The sequence below is a fragment of the Lissotriton vulgaris genome, chromosome 5 (assembly GCF_964263255.1).
Source record: "Lissotriton vulgaris chromosome 5, aLisVul1.2, whole genome shotgun sequence".
NCBI classification, from domain to species: Eukaryota; Metazoa; Chordata; class Amphibia; order Caudata; family Salamandridae; genus Lissotriton; species Lissotriton vulgaris.
In genome coordinates this window covers 34356103-34370187 of record NC_141693.1, presented here as the reverse complement: position 1 = coordinate 34370187, position 14085 = coordinate 34356103, and the positions used below count along the sequence as shown (strand labels likewise).

Genomic DNA, 14085 nt, shown 5'->3' with positions numbered 1-14085 from the left:
CATTGTTGTCCTTTTTCTTTGACAGCTGTCAAATAGTCTTACTTTAATGTTGGTGGTTAATGAAACCTATAGTCCTACTTCTATGTCTATGAACTGTCCCGGTGTTTTAGGTCTCGGCTACCGTAGGCTGCGCACATGCGCTGTCTCGCTGGCGAAAATTAATGACCGAGTAGCGACGGTTAACCCCGGCCCTCTTCTCCATTGGCTGGCCTCCTGAACGGCGGCCAGCCATTGGAGAAGAGGTCTCAGTGACGTCATTCTCTCGCTGTAAGCCCCATCCATTTCGGATTGGGGGGGGGCGTGTTTTTTAAGTTTGTTCTACCGTCTTCTCTATTGGCTGGAATGGTAAACAAGTCAAAAACACGCCCGTTGTTTACATTCCAGCCAATGGAGAAGAGAGGATAAAGAAAAACACGCCCCCCAGTCTGCAATGGAAGGGGCTTTGAATGAGGAACCCCTTAGCGCAGTCCTCCCTCTTCGATACTCCAATGGTCTGCGCTTCGCTTTGTCCCTTTCGTCCCTGTCGACATGCGTTGACTACATCAGTCGAAGGGCTCCGAGACTGGGATTGCATCCCACGTATTAGGCACCCAGGCTCTCCCCACGGGGGGCAGCCCGGACCAGCCCGCAGTGATGCAAGCTTCATTTTGCAGGGCTCTGTGTGGGTGCGGAGTCGTTCTCCCAGACCGAGCAGCGCAGCGTGCCCGGCAGCCCTACTCCTTTACAGCTCCCGCACTGCCCATGTTTCTTCGTAGCTCCTACTGCCCAACCTTCACACTCTCTAGCTCGCACCACCACATGCCCGGGTGGGCGCCGCTGATGTTGGCAGACAGGCCCTGTCCCCACCCGTGTTCTGGAAGGCGAGGGGTGAGAGTAGCCGGCTCCGGAGCTACAAAGCGAGGCCGCACACTTCACAAGGAAGGTGGGTCCGGGGAGCATCGGGGGAAATCGAGGGGCCGCCGCACCGCTATTGCCAGCAACTCACCGCCATCACGGGCCCGGCATTTCGTGTGCTGATGTGCCGTATCTCCGCGTCCCCTGCCATGAATCTAGAAAATGGCACCAGGTTGCTCCGCCACAGGCTCCTCCTTGTGTTCGCTCCCGGAATCATAACTCAATCGTTAGGTCCCCTAATTGCCTCCCGTTTATGTCATCCTGTGCAGAATGTGCTCCGCATGTCTGCGCTGTAGTTTGCTGGGCACGGTCGCGGCTGGGAACGGGGGGAAAACGCTGGTCAGTTAGGATTCCAGGGATTGGACTCGGGATCTTGCCCCGACTAAGCTAGAGTGCTAGCCTTACGAAGACTTTGAATATTAGCTGTAGGAGTTGGTGAGCGTATTTTGAATCTCGAGTGTGTAAACCTTGCACCTCTAGAAGTCTTGACCTGCTCTCCACCCCCGTCCGCGAGGTCTGGTGCCCCTCACAACGGCCCGCCTGTCGGCGTTTAGGAGAGCGAGGCTATACTCGAGCTCCTGTGAGGTCGAGACTTGGGCCTGCTGCCTTTTCGCGGCCTAGCCCATCAGACAATGTATTTATTTTTAAATGTAACCGGCAAACTAATTGTCAAAACTGATTCCTAACAGATTTTCATTTATTTCAACAACCAAACAAATCCCGCACTCAGTAAAGTAGGTAATTTACTCAAAACTAAAGTTATAATGGCTAAATCGTAACTTTACTAATCACATACACCCGAGCATTTTCATTACAGTTTTAACCAGAATTATCCATGGATATTCCTAGTATGGGCGTCATGCTGCCACTGCAGTGCAAGTGTTGCACAAGTTACTACTTGTGTAAGGATATATCTGTAAGAGACATTAGTTTGTATTAGATTCCTTACCTTAGAATATCCCCAGGCGTCAGACTGGATCCGGAAAGTTTTGCGTAGCAGTACCCTTGCTCGTCGGTAGGCGTCGTCTGCGGCTCCGCGTCCGTCATCGGCGTCGTGGGCGCCGTGATGACGTCGGAGTACTTAGACGCCGCCTCCGCGTGCTGACGTCAGTTCTTAGACACAGCTTTTCCGCGCCAGAAACGCAGAGCCATGTTAAAAACCAACACTGGTGCCATTGAAACTAGGGCCCTGAAAGGGGATAACCCTAACCCTAGATATTGGTTCGCAAAACGGGGAGGATGGGTGGGTCGGTAAGGAATCTAATACTAACTAATGTCTCCTACAGATATATCGTTACACAAGTAGTAACTTGTGCATCTGAAAGAGACACGTTAGTATTAGATTCCTTACCTTAGAATAGATACCCCAGCAATACCAACCCCGGTGGTGGGTCTGCGAACCAATAATCACACCAGAAAGTCCTGGAGGACGGAACGGACAAAGAAGCCATCCCTCCGGACTTGGCTGTCCAGGCAGTAGTGTCTTGCAAACGTGTGCAGCGATGACACGTAGCTGCCTGACAGATGTCTTGTAAGGGCACACCCCTGCCTAGGGCAGTGGTAGTCGCCGTGGCTCGGGTAGAATGAGCCCGCAATCCAGCAGGGGGCTCCTTCCTAGCCAAGGAGTAGCAAGCATGGATACATAAGATGATCCACCGGGAGATGGTCCTCTTGTGCACCGCTTTCCCCTTCTTAGCGCCCACGTAACCAACAAAGAGTTGGTCATCCACCCGGAACTGGCGTGTGCGATCCAAGTAAAATGAGAGCGCACGTTTTGGGTCCAGACGATGGAGCCGCTCTTCCTCTTTAGAGGGATGCGGTGGCGGAAAGAAGGTAGGCAAGGTGATAAGACTGCCCGATGTGGAAGGCCGTGACAACCTTGGGCAGGAAAGAAGGCTTAGTACGCAGCACCACTTTGTCCGGATGGACAAAAGAGGAAAGGTGGAGTACAAGAAAGGGCCTGGAGCTCACTCACTCTCCTGGCAGAGGTGATGGCAACCAGGAAAGCAGTCTTCAAAGTCAGAAGGCGAAGAGGACAGTTGTGAAGTGGCTCAAAGGGAGCGCACATCAGAAACGTAAGAACCAGGTTCAAGTCCCACTGAGGCATCACAAACGGGACAGGAGGAAACGTGTGTGTGATGCCCTTAAGAAATCTATTTACAATAGGGGACTTGAACAAAGAAGGTTGATCAGGCAGCCTTAGAAAGGCTGAAAGGGCAGAAAGGTAGCCCTTGATAGTGCCCAGAGCAGAGCCCTGCTGGGCAAGAGAAAGAAGGAAGAGAAGAACCTGAGAAAGAGGGGCAGCAAGAGGATCCACAGCCTTTGCTGTGCACCATGCCACAAATCTGTTCCACCTGCAGGCGTATACCGACTTTGTGGAGGGACGCCTGGCTGCCAGAATGACGTTACAGACTTCAGGAGGCAAGTCAAATGGCCTCAACTGTCGCCGCTCAATCTCCAAGCAAGGAGGTGGAGACTGGACAGGTTCGGGTGGAGGACCGTCCCCTGCTGCTGCGACAGAAGGTCCTCCTGAAGAGGCAGACGAACCGGGGGATCGACTGACATACTGAGTAGCTCTGGATACCAGTACCTTCTCGCCCAGTCCGGAGCCACAAGGATGACTTGGGCCCGGTCACGCTTGATCTTCAGCACTCTGGGCAGAAGTGGTATAGGCGGAAAGGCGTACAATAGACCGCAACTCCACTCGCGACGAAAAGCGTCTCCGAGCGAGTGCCGCCTTGGAAATTCCAACGTGCAGAACTGATGACTGCGCGTTCTCTTCGGTGGCGAATAGATCTAACCAAGGCTCTCCCCATTGCTGAAAGAGGCCTTGCGCCACGTCAGAGTTCAGACGCCATTCGTGATCCATCATGCACCGACGGCTGAGCTCGTCAGCCCTGGCGTTCAGAGAACCTGCCAGGTGTTGAGCCACCAGGGTCACGCCCTGGTGTTCCAGCCATTGCCAGAGGCGAAGAGCCTCCTGGCAAAGGGTCGACGACCCCACCCCGCACTTTTTGTTGCAGTACCACATGGCGGTGGTGTTGTCCGTGAACACCTGCACTACACTCCCCCGGACAGAGGGGAGGAATGCCTTCAGTGCTAGACGAATCGCCCGTAGCTCCAACAGGTTGATGTGGAGCCGAGCCTCCGCCGGAGACCAGAGGCCTCTGATCTCCGCCTCTCCCATGTGGCCTCCCCAGCCCTGGAGGGACGCGTCCGTCACAAATACGTGCTCCGGTTGGGGAAGGGAGAGGGATCTGCCGCTGACCCAATCGCGGTCCATGAGCCACCACTGCAGCTGTCTCGCAGTGCCCTCCGAGATCAGGACGTGGTCGGACAGGTTGCCCTGATGCTGGGCCCACTGAAACTTCAGGTCCCACTGCAGAGCCCGCATCCGCCACCTGGCGTGATGCACCAGAAGGATGCAGGAGGCCATCAGCCCCAGAAGCCGCAGCGTCAACCTGACCGAGACCCGGGATAACGGCTAAAAGATGGGAATCAGAGCCTGAATATCCCGGACCCGCTGTTAGGGTGGGTAAACCCGAAACCGTGCCGAGTCTAGAACCGCTCTGATGAAGAGGAGCTTCTGAGAGGGGCACAGGTGTGACTTTGGCACATTGATGGAGAACCCCAGCTGGTGCAGGAGATCTGCCGTAGTCTGGAGGTGGCTGACGACTGTCTGGGGCGAGCCCGCCTTCAAAAACCAGTCATCGAGGTAGGGGAAGACTGAAACCCCTAACCTGCGCAGATGAGCTGCGACCACCGCCATCACCTTTGTGAACACCCGTGGGGCGCTGGTAAGGCCGAAGGGGAGCACGGTAAACTGAAAGTGCTCGTGGCCAACCGTGAACCGCAGGTAGCGCCGGTGGGCCGGTAGGACGGGGATGTGGAAATAAGCGTCCTGCAAGTCCAACGCTACCATCCAGTCTCCTGGGTCCAGGGCAGCTAAGACCTGAGCCAGTGTCAGCATTTTGAACTTCTCCTTCCGGAGGAAGCCGTCGACGTTCCGTAGATCCAAGATAGGGCGTAGGCCCCCTTTGCCATTCTTGGGTACCAGAAAGTAGTGGGAGTAGCAACCACACCCTACTTCTGGCCCAGGAACGCGCTCGATGGCCCCCTTGGCCTAGAGGGCCGTAACTTCCTCCTGCAGAAGTCGCAAATGATCCCCCGATACACGGTGGTTCTGCGGTGGCATGGCTGGAGGAGTCGCCTCGAAGGGGAGGGAGTAGCCCCTTCGGACGATTTGCAGCACCCACCTGTCCGAAGTGACAGTGCGTCAGTGGAGGTGGTGATGGCGAACCCTGCCCCCCACTGTGTGGTACTGAAAATTCTGGACCCGTGTTATAAACATCGTCGGATCATGACGAATTCAGTATCAGCAGACCGGAAATGACGAGTACACTATATACGCGTATTTTCGGTGTGATTGTGTGTTGGGATCACCCTTAAACCAGAGTTTTCTTCTCGAACCCTCGGGTTCCATTTTGTGAACAGCATCCATTTTGTGATTGCCCTCACATAGCCAAACGATTAAAGCCAAACCCGAGTCCGAAGGACACGTAAACCTTCGCTGACTCCCCTGTGACCTGGGCAAGCTGACTCCACTGCCTGAAGCCAAACCTGTTCAGTCAGCTCCTTTCCCAGTGGCCGAGTGAGATTAGTATCAAGGCACAGCATATCATAAACCTTTCATCGCACACAAACCATGCCTAATCTTACAAACACCTGTCCTTGTTTCCTTCTTTATGACTTGCTTTACAAGGAGGAGGTGCCCGTTTTTATTGGGGGTCCGCCGATATCTGCTGGAAATACTGGGCCTTGCCGGGTAATTAATTACGAACTGGACACACTGAAATGTGGGCTTGTCATCATGACTCTGCTTTTCCTTTGTATTGAAAATATTTGAATGGTAGACTGTAAAATAAGGTATTTGTGCCTAAAGCATAATATTTTGTATAAAAGAAGAAGACTGGCTTTGTAACTTTGAGCAGTCTCCTGAGAACATACATGCCGATGTACTTCTAGGATACCTGTTACTGGCTGCAGCCAATAAATACGATCTTTGACTTCACCTAGAAGACTCGTGTTTCTGTGGTCTGAAACAGGAAGAACTCGAGGTCATAAGGGTGTGTCCCTGACACCACTGGGTTCCGAAAAACCCAGTACCCCAATTGGCGCCCAACGTAGGGCGATTTCAGCGGTACCGGTCCAAGCCAGAGGTTCGTGAGGAGCTTCGTGTGAAAATTCCGGAGGACGGCCAGCCACTTCATCGACCCCTGCATGTCGACATGGTCCGAAGGTCTTTGCTGTGAGGTTCCCCCGCTTCCCGACGGCTACGAAGGACTGCTGCCCTGACGATCGCCCTGTTTTGGACCCTTGATGATTTGTAGAGCGAAATGATTGACGAGTCTTCTGGTGACGTCATCGATTCCTCCGTTAAGTATAAGTGGAGCGTCTCCCAGTCATTAGTTTTGTTTGGTGTCCCTTCGAGGATACACCTTGTTTGGTACTTGCAAGCGCCAAAACCGAAGGACTTGCGTATTCGCGAGACTATCGTATTCGATAATCCTTCGAAGTTTGAAGCTAGACTAGAGAGCGAAGATGCCTGGTTTTAGCAGACTTGGAAATTTGTTTTGTCTTGGTTGTGATAGGGATTCCCGATTGGAAGACTCGTGTCCAGTTCCTCCGATTGGAACTCCAACTTATGAATTATACGTGAAGCATGGCGTAGGTCCCATCGCCTATAACGAAGTATGGATCAGATACACCAGGAAGGATGGTGTTTTAAAATGGCCCCAATATGGTAGTTTCGACACCGAAATCCTAGATAATCTAGAGGTTAAACTGTTTAAAAAGAAAGCCCGGCCGGCAATGTTTGACTCTTTCCGCCTATGGCGAAAGGAAGCCAAACAGAAAGAAATAAAATTAGCGAAGAAAAATAAACGAGGCATGTCAATGGTACAAGCGGCTGTTGCGTTTAGGGATAATGAGGAAGAGCAGGAGAGCGAACAGACGCTTAGAACAAGGAAGTTAGCGGTAGATAAGTGCTACCCAGTTTTGCAGCGTAAAGGACAAGAAACAGAGAAAGACGTTGAAAAGGATCCTTTAATGTCCCACTTATTGAGTTCACCACCCCCCTATGCACAAAATGCTACTGCACCTCCGCAACGTTTTGTTATACCACGCCCCGCCGTACAGCCCCCAGTTCTTCCGCAACCGCCAGCCCCTCTTCCGCTGGCTCCTACTCTTCTGGTGCAGCCTCCTCAAGGCCCGCCGATCTCTACGACTTTGCCTACTGTACCAACTGTTTCTCCCAACGCTCCCTCTGCTATTGCCTCTGCTCCGGCCTTACCTCAACCTGTTTTTCCCCCTGTCCTTCCGTCAGCTTCTCCGTCCGTTCGACAGAGAATGGCCAACACGGTCACTAACATTCTCTCACCTTTCTTCGGGTCGCCGAATACGACCCTTAATATGGAACGAAGACAGTTGGAGTCAACTGCCTGACTATCGAGAAAGAGAATTACTGAATCGATTAGCGCATAAATGGGTCGTCGACACTGTAAGATATGATGTACAGTCTGTCATGGAAGTCTTCCATCAATGGGAAGCATCGAAGCAGAGATATGTTTTTGAGCAAATGTGTGTTTTCCTCCGTGAAGATTGGGAGGGAAATGATTTGGAGTACGATCGGTCTGAGTTGTGCCTTGTGCGGTTCAAGTTTGCAGAGGGCATGATCGTAGGTCCCGATGTTGAGAGAGCGATCGAGACATTGTTGTCGTATCGGAGTAAGGGGACAACTTCTCGATCACTATCTGAGCCTGATGCACCAGGTAGGAAAAAGGCGCGACAGTATCCGATGCACGAGGTCCCTCCGGTGTGGAAGGAAGCAGTTCAGGCCAATGTGAACGCCGGAATTTTAGCCGTGCCAGCACATTTTCAGCGTGTTTGGGTACATGTCCCCTTGAAAACTGCTGAAGTTTTAGCCATTAAGCAGCCTTTGCCTGATCCGCGCAAAAATCCAGCAGGGTACTATAAAGAGTTGACTCAGACTGTGGGTTCATGCATTATGAATTTGGCAGATATCGACATGTTGTTTGGCAACGTTGTTCCACAACCTATTTGGAGTAAGATTCGTCACACAGATCATGTGGTTGAATTAGGTGATACATGGGTTAATTTTAGAAACGCCGATAATGGACAAATAGGCGGCGCTAAGCCCGACGATTTGATTACCGAGCTTCCTGGTAAGATTATTGCATATATGAAGACTTTGATGCCCGAATTACGTGTTAATTGGGACAAGTTGTCTGTGTGTAAGCAGAAGAAAGATGAAATGGTGTCCGACTTTTTCACGCGGTTTGAGGAGACTTTTGTAGATCATAGTGGTCAGGATATGGCTACAGAGGGTGGCCAGAGATTGTTAGTCGACAAATTTGTGCATAATTTGCTTCCCGAGTTGTGTGCTAAGTTAAAGGATTCTGAGAGTGCTTGGGCTGTTTCAACGTCAGCACAGATTCTAGCTACAGCCCAGTACTATGAGAATAGGCGCAAAGATGAGTTAAAGAAAGCGGATAAGAAGACTAAGGAATTAAAAACTAAAGTGCTTCTGCAACAAGCCTATCCACCCCGCACTAATAGTCAGCGTGATTATCAGCAGCCTCAGCAATATTCGGGAAACTCGCAAAGAAACGAGTTTTCCCAACAACGTTTATCATATGGGCCCAATCGGTGTGCGTATTGCAGAGAAGAGGGTCATTATAAGAATAGTTGTCCTGTTTTGTTACAACGCATGAATGGTGTTTCTGGTGCAAGAGGGCGAGGTGTTCAACAAGCCCCTAGATGTAGATGACGTGCAAACATTCCTCAGATCACACGTCCCTTTCCGCCACAGAACTCAATGAATAGCTTTGATCAGCAAGGTAACGCGTCTGGTAGGACGACTCAGTACTATGCCGACGACTACTATGCAGAAGACGAAGGTATGGATGGTAACAATTGCTAGGACAGCCATAGACAAAGAGAGGGAGTTGTTTCAGTTCTAGTAGATCAGAATGGACCTTATGTCGAGGTGATTACATCAGGTGTGTCAGAGCCTTTTCTGTTGGATACTGGTGCTACAAAGAGTTCTATTATGCACTCAAAACTCCCTGGCGCACCTTTGTCTGGCGAAATGAATGTCTCAGTAAGTTTTTATGGCGCCCCGGTTAGGAACTCGATCTCTAGTCCTATGTCCCTTTCTGTTGGTCCTTTTGAATTCGAAGCACCCCTTATTCTCACGACAGGTTGTGGTGAGAACTTGCTAGGATTGGATTTGTTGAAGAGATTGTATGCGACACTGTATTGTTCTCCTTCGGGAGTACAGCTTACATTGGGTAAGAAAGTGATCTCTCCGATGTATTTGTCAAATGATAAACTTCCAGTCGAATTGTCTTTACTTCCGGTTAATCTTTGGGCTACTGGTCCTAACGATGTAGGTCTTTTGGAAATTCCGCCATATGTTGTGACATTGAAAGCCAATGTTAGAATGCCGCGCATTCCCCAATACAAGATCTCTAGTGAAGGCGAAAAGGCGTTGTTAGCGATCATTTACGATCTGATTGAAAAGGATGTAATTACGGAGACAAGAGGCAACGTTTGTAATAGTCCGGTCCTGCCTGTGATGAAGCGTACTGACCCTTCCCAGCAACCCGTTTACAGATTTGTGATTGATCTTAGAGAGGTAAACAAAATAGTTGTGCCACAGTTTCCAGTTGTTCCGGATATCACCGCCCTATTGACTATGATTCCAGCTTCCGGCACTTGGTTCTCAGTGATTGACCTGAAGAACGCTTTCTTCAGCATCCCGATTGCCGAGGAGAGCAGAGATATTTTTGGCTTCAGTTTAGGAGGCCGAAGTTTCCGCTTCAAACGCGCTCCTCAGGGCTACTGTGAAAGCCCATCCATATATAGTCAGGCTTTGAAATCACAGCTTGATACGATTGTTTTACATGATGACGCTACCCTTGTTCAATACGTCGACGATTTGCTTGTCGCCGCAGATACTAAGGAGATTTGTTGTTGCTGCGTCATTTATCTGAATTGCATCACAAAGTATCTCTTTCCAAGCTGCAATATTGTCGACAAGAAGTGACCTACTTAGGTCATCTCTTATCGAAGGAGGGAAGGAAACTGACCCCAGAAAGAATTCAGGCAATTGCAAAATTGAGTGTGCCAACGACACAGAGAGCAGTGCGTGCTTTCTTAGGTATTACCTCTTATTGCAGACAATGGATACCAAACTTTTCCTTGCTGGCCAAACCTTTGGTGGCATTTGTAGGAAGGTAGATCCCGACTATGGTTGCCCCCAACTTTTCGCCCTGTGTTTTAGCTGGTTTTTGACATAGTTGGCCTGGGACCCTGCCAATCAGGACCCCAGGCCTACTGCTCTCTCTGTAAAATGGATTCCATGTACCTTAGGTACATATCTAATTGGTACTGGGCCACCTTATCAGACCCTGTAACTCAGGGCATAGGTGTACCCAGGGCCTACCAGGGGCTGCAGCATGTATTATGCCACCCCTGGCTGGCCATCTAAATCTGACACAACTGGCTGCACGACAGCTGGGGCAAGGTGGTGTACTCACCCTTTGCTTTAGATATAGTATACCTATATCTAACCCTAAAATGGACACATAGATTCCTATCAGTCACTCCTATGGCAGGCCTTAACAATCCTGAAGGCAGAGTGCTTGGAATCATGTGAGATGGTGCTCTGGCATGAGCTGAGCCCGTTTGCAGCTTGCGGAACCAACTCCTAATAGCTGTTCCATGATAACGCGTACCATATACTCTGAAGTGCATTATAATCCTCGCGGTTATATGCCAACTCTGATATCGCTTTATCAAAACATGTCGAGTAAGGTGTCATACGAATTGGAATACTAACCCCTCGCCAATTCTGGCGACGCGGTTAGCATTCCACCCTTCTAGAGGGACACGACATGTAGGTAACTGTGAACCCCGGTTAAAGTTGACTCGAGCCTCAGCATCACAAAATGGATGCTGCCACCACAGACACAAGTCTGACCCCCTACAGCTGGGAGTCCTTCCAGCGAGGGAGGCTTGGACAAAGGGTTTCCTGTCAGGGGCGGTGCTAGCACCATCCCAGACAGGGTTTTGTGTATCCTGGGTAGGCAGGGCTTTAGAGGAAGGTGACTGCAAGTGGCACCCCGGTGCTCACTATGCATAGGCCGGCTAGAACCAGTTCCAGGGGAACACCAGTCCCTGGCCTGGGGAAAGTCCGGCATGGGAGAGGGGTGTAACCACCCCCCTTCTTGGTCCCACCCATGGGCAGGACCTAGTCGCGTGCCAGCCCCTTTTACTAGTATAAAGATAGGAGCGGGCCCCCTTCCAAATTAGATCATCTTTGAGTCCTGAAACTACTTTCTACGAAAAGGAACTCTCGACTTCTTCTCAAGATTTCTCCCTTGTGACTAAGGAGTAGTCACCCTGCACCCGCAGGCACCATTTAAGAACACTGCGGTTTGCTGTACGTCCTTCCTCCGGAATCCGACTGACCAGCACGACGAGACCCGGCTTCCCTGGCACCTCTGAACTCTACCTACCTCTACAGCTAAGCTGAGAACCGTAGGTGCGACGAGACCTCGAGGGACCGGCCATCATCAGAACTGCACGACTTCTATCCAGCACGACCGCCGAGGGATCCTCAAGTGAGTGCTTTGGGGTCCGAGAAGCCCCGACCCAGAGCAGCTCCAGCACCGAAGTCCAGCCCCCCAGCATCCACGAGATCTGCGTGGGGCCCTTCTGCTCTTTGCTGCTCACCGCGTTGTCCAGGTCACTTGCCCATTGGCTACTGGCCCGTTTGACGATGAACTTCGACACTTCCGCCGCTGGTCTGGTTGCTCCAGGCTGGCCCTTGCTCCCCTCCAACAGAGGAGCACCCCGGACCCTCCTGGTCCACTCCAGACGCCATCTCAGGTCCACCGCGTGGGCTTGCATTTGCCAAGACTTGTTGCCCCAATCCTGGGCCCAGCGACGTCGACAGCAGATACCACCGTGGGACAGCTCGCCCTCCATCCTGGTCGCCGACAACGCCTCCTGGACCGAGAGACTGCAGAGCACAGCGTCGCCCACTCACCTGGTCGAGGTGACTCCATCCGGTGCCATCCTGGTGCCCATCTAATCACTGGCTAGTGATTCAGAACTTGGTCCCCTCTGCTTACAGGTATCCATCTTCATCGACCCAGGCTTGGGTTACATCGAACAATCTTCACTGGTCGCCTGCCAGCAACAACTTCTTTCAGGCTCCTGGTCCATCAACGAGGATTCCCGACGACACTTGAACCCTATGCAGCCACAGCCCCTGGGCTAGGTAAAATGAGTACTACGGTGCTCCAGCGTAGATCCACTCTCTAAGTGTCTAGATCCACTTTCGTTTTGACCTACCTAGTCGGGTTCGCCCAAGAACACTAACTTTTGCTTTTACTAGCCTCCATAGACTTTGTCCCGCATCCCGCGTGAGAGTGCACACTCTGCACCCGAGTCCCCTAGGCCTCCTGCTAGTAATCTGAAGGTTCAGTAGTCCAGTCCTAGCGATTCCAAACCCTATGAGATTTGTACTTACCTGCTAGTAATTTCGCATTCCACTTTTAGAGTATATGGTTTTTCGTGCCCCTCGGGCATTTGTGTAAATTGTGCAACTTAAAGTATTTTCGTAAGAGTTTTGTTGTGTGCTTAGTACCCTGTCCTCATAAAGAGTACAGGGCTGTTGTGATTCAAATAAATACACTGTTTATTTTCATAACACTTGTGTGGTGTCCTTTCACTTGGTGTTCAAGGGGTATATGTGATGGTATAACAGCTGGCTTAACACGCCCTCTAGAGTTTAGCCCAAAGACTGCTCGTATCCATGCTACTAGGATAGCTGGTCTATAAGGTTGATTTACAACCAATCATCAATAAGGGTTGTTTGGACTGATACAAAGTGCTCACTAGAATAGTGAACATTATATATCAGGCCAACTTCTCACAGCATTAACTTGTAAAGACACGCCGAACCCCATTCCGTGGTCTGAAGAATGTCAGAAAAGTTTTTCCGAATTGCGTGATGCACTGTGTTCGGCTCCTGTGTTGGGTACCCCCGACTACAGTAAGCCCTTTACGTTGTATGTCCACGAGAGAGAGGGATGTGCATTGTCAGTATTGACACAGACTTTTAGGGACAAGCAGCGTCCATGCGCGTATTTTTCATCGACTTTAGACCCAGTAGCTAGAGCGTTGCCGAGTTGTCTGAGAGCCACGGCAGCAGCAGCTGTCTCTATTCGACAATCTGCTGGTTTAGTGATGGATAACATGCTTATTGTAATGGTCCCACATGCAGTGGACACTTTGTTAAACAGGACCAAGACACAGCACTTAACTAGTGCTCGTTTGTCAGGTTACGAGCTAACCTTGTTAGCGAGTCATGTACATATTAAGAGATGTAACGCTTTGAACCCAGCCACGTTGTTGCCAATTTCAATTGAGTCAGAGAATGTTGAAGAACATGATTGTTGTTTCAGAACTGAGGAAAAAACGAAAGGGAGGATAGATCTGACAGATACTCCCCTTACTGAATGTGATTGTACCTTATGGGTGGATGGTTCATGCTTGCGAATGGTGACACGACTGCGGCATATGCTGTTACGACTTTGCATACGATTGTTGAAACTGCACGTATTCCACATAACTCAGCGCAAGCAGCAGAGTTGATTGCACTTACGAGAGCGTGTGCTTTATCAAAAGGAATGAAAGTGACGATATATACTGACAGCCAATACGCATTTGGCGTGGCCCATAGTTTTGGACGATTGTGGCGTGAACGTGGTTTTCTAACTTCGCATGGAGCTAAGATACAGCACGGTGAGTTAGTGAATGAGCTTCTTGAATCCCTAACCTTGCCATCACAGGTTGCGATCGTGAAATGCAGTGTGCACAAAAAGGTCACGGATGATGTTGGTCGTGGAAATGCCTTTGCTGACGAAGTCGCGAAAGAAACGGCAGGGAATGTGATGAGTCGAATGTATGTTGCAGGTCCAGCGAGATGGGTTCCAGACGTGGGCATGTGTGAAGATACGATTGAGAGTGTGAAGTCCATCCAAACTGAAGCCACAGAGAAAGAGTTGAGTGTATGGAGAGAGAATACGGGTAAAT

At 50.6% G+C, this 14085-nt stretch overlaps 1 protein-coding gene across 2 annotated transcripts in view; it reads right to left on the bottom strand.

Moving 5' to 3' along the window:
* Positions 1-14085, bottom strand: part of ABCF1 (ATP binding cassette subfamily F member 1) — a 370902-nt gene that overhangs the window by 295554 nt on the left and 61263 nt on the right. The gene's annotated exons all lie outside the window — the stretch shown is intronic.